The sequence below is a fragment of the Ambystoma mexicanum genome, chromosome 2q (assembly GCF_040938575.1).
Source record: "Ambystoma mexicanum isolate Mex_15411 chromosome 2q, UKY_AmexF1_1, whole genome shotgun sequence".
NCBI lineage: Eukaryota > Metazoa > Chordata > Amphibia > Caudata > Ambystomatidae > Ambystoma > Ambystoma mexicanum.
Window position 1 is genome coordinate 1,125,686,384 of NC_090924.1, and position 8,999 is coordinate 1,125,695,382.

The 8,999-nt window shown below is 46.0% G+C and overlaps 1 non-coding gene across 1 annotated transcript; it reads right to left on the bottom strand.

The window, feature by feature from the left end:
- Positions 1-735: 735 nt before the first annotated feature.
- Positions 736-838, bottom strand: LOC138570493 (U6 spliceosomal RNA). Its single transcript, XR_011303538.1, has one exon. It is a non-coding gene; the product is annotated as a U6 spliceosomal RNA (small nuclear RNA).
- Positions 839-8,999: the final 8,161 nt, after the last annotated feature.

Below are 8,999 nucleotides of genomic sequence, written 5' to 3' on the forward strand. Positions count from 1 at the left end.
CTGCCTGCCTTACCACCTTTGGACCAGGCCTATGTGGTCTTGGTTGCGGGTTGTGCCAGCCCCTGAACTGGGACACCAACTGCCCATTTTTCCTGCCAGAAAGGAAGGAAGATAGGACTGGCCAGGACTGCTGCCCAATCAACAGCAGTGACTCCTGCATGAGGGAGGAGAAGAAGTGGCCCAGACATCCTGCCACACTGGTTGGGGGGAAAAGGAAAGATGGCGTAGTGGCCCCTACCCAGAGCAATATAAGATGTGACCCAGACACCCTTTCACTAGTGCCCGGTCAACCAACGTCTTGCTGCCTGACACCCCGCCACCAAGAAGCAGTTTAACGAACAAGAGAGGATTGCATCTCTGTATGAGTGCTTGTGCGCCCTCCTGTGCCTCTACAGTGAAGAGACACTCCTGCCTGGGGGAGCATGGCCAAGAAGGGGGGAGTACCGTTGTGTGACCCCAGGCCCTGTGAACATCATCTGGCGCAGGCAAGGCGCCCTGCTACCCGCGTCTCGCTGCCTGCCCCAAAATCAGGGGATGGAGGCGATGTGGCCCCTGGTGATCCCAGGTACGGCTTTGCCGGTCTTTTGAACTGTGCCATCAACGGACTTTGTCCTGTGGTAGTGACTGTACTGAATGGACACTGATGTGAAGTGAATTGGTCTCCTGCAGTCATGCAATTGCTCAAAGAGGACTCAATAAACATGTGTCTTGATGGTGTGAGCCTGCATGGTAGGTATATTTATTTAAGGTGGCCCCAGTTAAAATTCCTTGCACAGGGGCCATGCTAATCTTCTCTGTATCGTTCCAATTTTAGTATATGTGCTGTCGAAACAAGCTCCCATGTGCTCCCATGTTTTGTAGGCATGCTCAATATGGTGCCATCAGCTACCAATGGTGTCATTCAGTGATTGAAGTTCGACTTACCCCAGGTTAATAATGGGTCTTATAAAATGGGGTAGAACTGCCAATACACCACCAGCAGTTCGCCAACCCCGTCTCTCATTGGATACATGTAGAGTCTGTGATATGTGTGATATGTCTGCAATAACCAGAGTCCCTCTGTATGTGTTATTGGGGCATTCCACGATTTGTCTATTCTATCATTTCTGTGTGGCCGAAGAATTGGTGTTCTGTAATGGGGGGTGAATCAGTTCATGTTTCCTTAACACTTGTTTTGTTTGTTATGAAAAAGGAGCAGAGTGGTGTGTGACCCTCCCAAGTGTGTTGCCCATTTAAGAGGGGCAGTGTTATGGGTGGCCCTCCCACATGTATTGCCCTTTTAAGATGGGCCATGACTGTGTCATGGCCCAAGCTAATAAAAGTTGCAACTCCAAGCATGTGCCTCAGAACGACTGCAGACACCACAAATGGAATGACTGAGTCTGTCTCTCATCTTTGCCTGCAGGCCCACACTGTGTGAGCATGGGTCTGCAGGCCACAACGCCGTGGGGCCCTCGTGCCAGCAAGGTGGCTGGGGTCTGCATGGTCTGGGTATGATCTGCCCTGCCCTTCAAGAGGACCAGCTGTTCCCCAGCAGCCCCCTGAGGCTCCAGGCCTCTAAGGTGCAGATGTCAATAGAACCGATGGGGCTGGCTTAACAGTGTGTGCTATACCAGGTGGCAGGTGCTGGCGCAGGAGCTCCGGCTCCGTTTCAGGCTGTATGTAGAATGATGACGTGGGAGGGTCATCTACTACAGGATAGAAGAAAGTATTTGTCACTGTAAGGACTGGGAGAACGCCTTAATCACAGGGAAATGTCTCTGCAATAGATATCGGAGGTGGAATGAAATCTGATTGAACTAGCTGTCTGCGGCAACATGGCAAGGGAGAAGGAGTTCTGTTTTAGGATTCGCTAAGGTGTGGTGCCGATGCTCGGCACCCTGGGGAAGTACTGTCGCAATTTTGTTCGGGAGTGAGCTGTAACATGTTTAAGAATGTGCACCTTAATAGAGTGTGCATCTTGCTGGAGGTAGTAAAGTTATGTTCTCGCATGTTTTTGTTAGGCAATATACGCTCTATGGAAATGGATATGAGGCATATTTTGATGCTATGTTTAAATGCAGTATCGAAACTCTGAGCAGGTTTTTTGTCATCTTTTGTCATGGGATTTGGGTTTTCTTCAAATTGTGGATTGGTATACAATTTCAGGGTATTTCCTTCCAGTGTGGAATTCCACTTGAAACTGGGATGAAGGTTGATTTTCAAAAATGGAGAAGGGTTCCCATCACCAGTTTGTTCTGCTACAGACATGACAGTGTCGCCTGGGACTTGATTATTCCTTAAGTGGAATTCGATTTGGTCAGACCGTTGTTTCAGTTTTATTGGCCAGTTAGTCTGTGTCCAAAGGACCTTGTTCACACAGTCAATCAGGGGTGATAGACTCCAGAGGAGGTAATTCCCCAGGAGACAAAGTGTGCCCTCTACAATGATGACTATCATCGGGTGTTTCACCCTATGTCGCCCAATTTTGATCTCCAGATCCACAGTCCCCTCGATGGAAATGTCATGTTTGTTGACGTTTTGGAGTTGTCCAGGAAGAGGTGTGAGGGGAATTTGGTGACTCCCCCCTCCCTGAATTAATTTGGTCAAATGCCTTTCTGGACTGAAGGGTGGCTTGGGTTCTTGCATCCACCAGTGCTAAAAATGCACCTTGGGCCTGTACCTTGATGAAGGCATAGAATCTGCCTTCTCTCTCCTCAAGGGGGCAAAGGAAATGCGCATTTTGGGCCAACCTGGCAGTTATATTAATTATTTTGAACTCCGACACTGTGTGATCTTTGGTGGTTTTTTGTGTTGGAGTCCGTGAATCTGTACAAAGAAATTGGCGCCAAGATATTTGGGACTGTGGAATCCCATTTTTCCCCTGGTTCTCTGCTGTCCCCCTTTTCCTGGAGAAAGTCACTTGAATCGGTTTGGGGAGAGGATCCCTCATTGGTTTCAGAGTCCTCTGGGTGACATTTCTTGGGCTGTGCAGTGGTTGATTATGGGTCAGTCCCCATACTTATGCAGTCTAAGTTAGGGTCTTTAGGGACCCATTTTTCCTTGGAAGGAATCTCCCCATCCCTGAAAGAGAAGGTTTTCTACCTTGAATCCTCCAGGGATTCTTCTACTTCAAACTGGAGGACGCAGACTTCCTCCACAAATTGGGTTTTCTTTGTCCCTTGGTTTCTCCTACTTACCATCTGTTCCCTAGGTTCCAGTTTTTCGGGGTTAGGAGATTCGGGTTCACGTTCAGAGGTTTCTAGGGGTTTTTCTCGGATAAGCAAGGAAGTTTCCTCTAGTGATTTGCATCTTCCTTCCCCCCACAGTCCACCTCCTCTGGAACCTGTTGGTTGTCTGGGTTTTCTCCCCGTCATTGCTCGAGGGTACCAGACCCTGGGTTTGAGTTGTTCTGGGTAGCCATGTTAATTTGATGGCCCTGCTGAGCCCTCAACATGTGACTCAGGTCTTAGGTCAGACTTTGGACCTGGCGCTTCAGTTGCAACATCCTCTCTAGTTGGTATGGAGGTCTACAGTCATACCTTTGCTGCTCTAGGGAAGATTAGATGTCCCTTCTCCTGGAGTAGCTCGGGTATTGAGGGTTTCTCTGGTAGCCCTCTATCTTTGGTCTACCTTTTCCCTGATTTGAGGTCTGGAGTCCTGAAAGCGGGGAGAGAGAGGAGGATTGTTCTGAAGGTTGGGCTTTGGGGGGTACCTGGGGAAGAAACTTAAATTTGAGGATGGACTATTACTTCGCTCCTGAGGGATGTTTTGTTGGGAGTTTGCAGGGAAGTTTTAAGGGAGGGTCCCTGGGGTCGTGCTTACCTGATTGGACCCCTCTTGTGCCGGGGGAGTCCATACATACCCCAAGATGGAACTGTTATCCTAGCATCTTGGGCTTCTGTAGGAGGCAGAGTCAGGTGACACATTTGTCAGATACCCTGCCTGGCTACCACCCACTTGGGATTGATCAGCGGGTCTCCTCTGCCTCTCATGTGGCCATTTCTAAATCCAGAATGAGGGTATTCTTCACCTCCACCACCTTGGCAGCAGCGGGGGTGTTGGATGGTTTGGGATTTTTGGGATTATGTTTGCTTTCAACAGGCTTTAGGACCTCATAGATCTGGGTAGCCTGTTCTATTACCCAACCTAGGGTCCTTTACTCATGGAAGTCCCTTACCAATTGGTTCATGATATACTTAGGAAGGGCATGAAAATACATATTAATAAACTCCTTACTATTGGTGAGCACCTGTCTAGAGGTCTGGGCTTCAGTTCCTGCACAAACTCTCTTGGTGCCTGACTGTCTCTGTACTGCAGGTTGTAGGCCACCTTGCAAGCCTCCCGAGGGTTCCTGTACACAGAGAAGTGTTTCAAGATGGCTGCCTTGTAGGTAGACCATCTTGAATGATCTTGATCCTCCAGCCCAGCAAATAAGCTGGAGTATTCTGGGGAGAATGTTCACTTGACAAACTCCATAGAATTGTGATCATTTTTTATGCCAAATGATGTCATCATCTGGTCCTACAGCTCCAGATGCTCCCATACTGAATATTTTGCATTTTTGTGTTAGGGAGTCGTGAAGCTTCTGATGGCTTTTATTTGCCGAATTCAGTCTTTTGCAAGAGTTCTCTTATGTTTTGCAGCCCTCTTTTTCCACTGCACCTGCGTCCATTCACCTTCAGACTCAGAGCTGCTACTATTTGTGGTCCACTCCCTGTCCTCTAGGTGCTCCCTGATTCTTTGTGACAGGGAATCCCTCCCAGAATGACAGGGGCTTGTCTCTTCTCTCCTGCTCTCCTGTGGTGCTGTGGACTCTCTGGGTCACTTCCCTTGGGCTCCCCCTTTCGTGCAGGGGAGTACTCATCTTGCTCCTCCCTTCTTCCAGCTGTGGTGGAGAACTCCTCCACCTCACTGAATGGGTGGAGGTTTTCAAGATGCTCTTTTGAGGCCTGGACTCTGATTCATCTCTATCTGCAAAGTGGACCAGATGGACCCTTTGTAACCTGTGTTTCTGCCAGTCTAGCTCCCTGATCTTCTCATTATAAGAGCCCTCTTGGTCAGATGTATATGCTAAGATGTTTTTAAACCTAAATAAAGACAAATGTCTGTCAATATCTGGCAGGTACTGACCTTCTGGATCAGTTAGACTAGGCCTGAATGAGTCCAGCTGCCTCATGTTTCCCTGTTCTTGTAAGTTGGTAGATATGAAGTTACCAGCGCCCTGCTCATGTAATGCGGTGAGTTGGCTTGAGGCCCCTAGTACAGAGGACATCCCACCATGGTCAGGGGTAGCCCTTCCCTACCCTAACTGATTGGGGTTCCTCAAGGCCTGATTGAATCTATCTTTCTGCTCTAGGTCAAATTCTAGTTGTCTCACATGTCCCATTAATTTTTCATTTTATATCCTCATGTTAGTCAGTTCCTGAAAACATGACTCACTTTTCTCCAGGTCTGTCTTTAACTGGCATGCTTCCTGGCACAGGGTATTCTTTTTCTGACACAATGCGCTATACAGTTCACTGAGGTGATCTCTCTGCCACTTCATGGCACTCAAATTCTGGCGCTAATGGTCGAATTCAGCCTGGGAAAGGACCTCCTTAATAATCAACTGGCTATTCTCATCTTTCAGTTGCTTAATCTGCATTTGAAATGCACCCATTTCCTCTAAGCAGGCTCTGCTGTGCACCACTTGTTCACTCAATTTAAATTGACTCTCTCTCTGGTTCTCAACACTTTCTTGACACTCCTCTCTTAGTGCAGAAAATGTAGTCTCTCGCTCTGAATTCATTTGTTGCTGTGCCGCAAACTCATCGTTTAGCTGCTGAATGATGCCTTCTAATTTTAACTCAGAATTTTGGCTCTGTAGCGTTTTCTCCTCTACTTGCCTTAACACTCTCTGTGCTTGTTCCAAAATCTCAAATTGATTTTTCACATAGGCCCTCTCCTGGTATATTTCTTCCATGATCATCATATGGAAGTACATGTATGCTGTGAGCTGGGCGATTTTAATTTAGTCATCTCTGGTGGTCTGCGTTCTATAAAAATCTGTCATGGTTTGATGTAACAGGCCACTATCCTGCCACTCATCGGTATTTATAGAGGTAACCTCTTGCATCATTCTAGATTGCCATGCTTCACGGTCCTGTTCTACCCATTGCCCTATTATGAACAATTTGGATAGAAGGCGCTTCTTAGCCATGTTCATTTCTACGGTGCTCATTATGAAATGTGTTCTGCACCTAATAGGTTCTTTATGCAACAGCAAAATCTCAACCCTGCTTCTACTTAGTTTGTATTCATAAAATTTTATTTACACACAGCCCTGAACTCAGGGTACAGGTTTGGATGGTGGCTTCACAATACAGCCCAGCTTTCTATCCACTAAATGGAACAATACCTTCAATGACTAGTCTGCTCTGCTGCACTGTCATGGGTGAACAGATTTTTCTCAATCACGACACGAGTACCCACTTTGTTGCGAGATATTACAAGACACAAGCAAGTCAGGGATCTCCTTCCCCTACAATAAATATGCCACACAATAAAATAATAAAACACTTCAATTTTGTAATACCTTAAATTCTTTGTTTGAGTAGTCCTCCAACCCGTCTCGCACCCAACCTCCACAACACCCCGTGTCACAATGGACTAGGAACCCGGCCGGTGTATATCAAGATATTTATTAATGTATTATTTTATGTAAAATTAGAATCAACCAATAACAACAGCCACCAATGTTTTGGCAACACAAAACGCAATATCCTTTTTGATGGAACAGTACACTGAGATAACTCAAAAGATACAGTACAAGAATTGCTTTTGCTTTCAAAACACTCCAAGAAAACAAATGCAAACAACAGGAAAATGCAGGCGCACAGAAATGAGGCTTGGGACCCAGCACCCCTCACGCCCCTCCCCCCCAAGACCTTCACTGGGCTTGTCGGTTTTAGATGGAAGGCAGTAGCAAGGACTGGGAACCCCAGGTAAAAATCAGATTTGGGATCAAATTCATAAAAACTATATGGGGAGCGAGCAAAGAATGAGCAATTAGTGCACAATGGAAAAATTGGGTTTTTTAATTAGTTATCACAGCTGCTGTGGGAAAACATAGAAAGGCATGATGGCTTTAGAGAATACTATTCAGCACACAAGGGGAAATTGGTTTTTGGATATTTCAACACAGAGGCAAATCTGTTTTTATTTCACCACAGAGAGAGAGGAACAGTAGGGGAAAATTGTTTTTTGGGATGTTAAGCTCAATTTCAATGGGAAAGAAAATGCAAATAGAATTTGTTTTTACTGCTGCTTAAAATGACAGGCAAGCTCTGGGAAAGGGGGAGCTCATAAAATGGAAAATCGTTTTTAGGATATGATGACAGATGCAATGGGTAAATACAGCTGCAGATGGAAATTCATTTAGCAGGGCACACTTTAAACACAGGGAGAGATTTGTTTCTCAGATCACGATGGGATTAATTCTTTGGGCCATACTTTACAACTATAACAATTCACAAGACACTGGGAAGAGATGGTTGGTTCAAATTCCAAATATACAACTCCCATGAAATTAATGGGGAAATGTATTGATTTACTTAGAAAAATACACTAAGGATTTACACAGGCATATGGGATTCTTTAACCTCCTTAGTGCCAAAGATGAGATATCTCGTCCTTGGGATTACCTCCCCGTTGCCGTCCTTTTCGGCACTTCGTTTTGTGTGATCTCTGCAAAGCAGGTGTCTGAGAATTGTCTTAATTTCCAGCCAATTTCAGAGACATTTCCCTGTGTCCACTCAGCGAAACACGTCGCCAACAACAGATGTCATACCTTCTTGTGTTCCCACAGGTGTCCCGATGAAAACGGTACCTCACATGGGTGCACTTACCGGGGGCAAAAGGAAAAGGGTAACCCACTGGTAACCCCAAGCCTTTCAGCACAGCACATTTTGTTCATGTGGGCAACCTACAGATTTGGGCCTAGGGTGTCGAAGCCAGCAAGGAAAACAGGGAACCCCATGCATTTTCCAAAAGAGGACACCCGTGGGAATGCACAGAGGTCTGACGTGCGCGAAGTGACCCACAATTTATTACCCAGAACCCCAGACAAAGTGAACATTGTGTTTTTCCCCCACCAAATATCACACTTTGTCAGGGATTGTGGCTAATAAAAACTGGGGGAAATTCACGCAAGGCAGACCTCTGCGGATTCCCATGGGTGTCCTCTTTTTGGAAATGCATAGGGTTCCCTGTTTTCCTTGGTGGCTTGGACACCCTAGGCCCATATCTATATGGTGTGCCCATCTGGAAAAAGTGTGAAATTCAGCTGTCAGAACAGACCTGGGGTTACCTGTGTTTTAGGCTTTCCCCTTGGCGCCCAGGTAGATGCACCCACACATGTGAGGTACCGTTTTCATCGGGACATGTGTGGGAACACGGAAAGGTATGACATTTGTTGTGTTTGTATGGTTTTCATAAAGTTATGACCATTTCCTGGTGCCCTTTGTCACACAATCCTTTCATTTCCCAAATGTGCCCTATATTTAGTTGCTCTTTAAACACCATACACTTTTGTAACCTGCACAAGTCACCTACCATTGAAAAGGTCTGCCTGTGCTCTTTCAAAAAATGTATGCTTGCTGTTCCTCACCACATTGGTTTTCCTGATTTACAAATGCTTAGTACGTCTGTTCAGGCCGTAAGCATAAAACTCCTGTGTACCATGGATCCGTTTTTGGCTTGTGGTATTGCTTGTTTTATGAAACACTACAAAAAATGTGTGCTTTCCTAACTGCAAGAGTCGGGGGAAGGTAGCAGAGCATTGTTTTCTCAAAATTCATAGAAGCCATTGCCATACCAAGCCAACCATGTCCACCACATACCTTTTTTTCAGTCATTTTCCCGCTTTTACCCCAATCTATGGCATTTTACCCTACTTAGTTGTTGCACGACCTACGCAAATCACCCCTTCCTAAACTTGGAATTTTGTCTACTTTTCAGAAATATATGCCTTTCTGTCT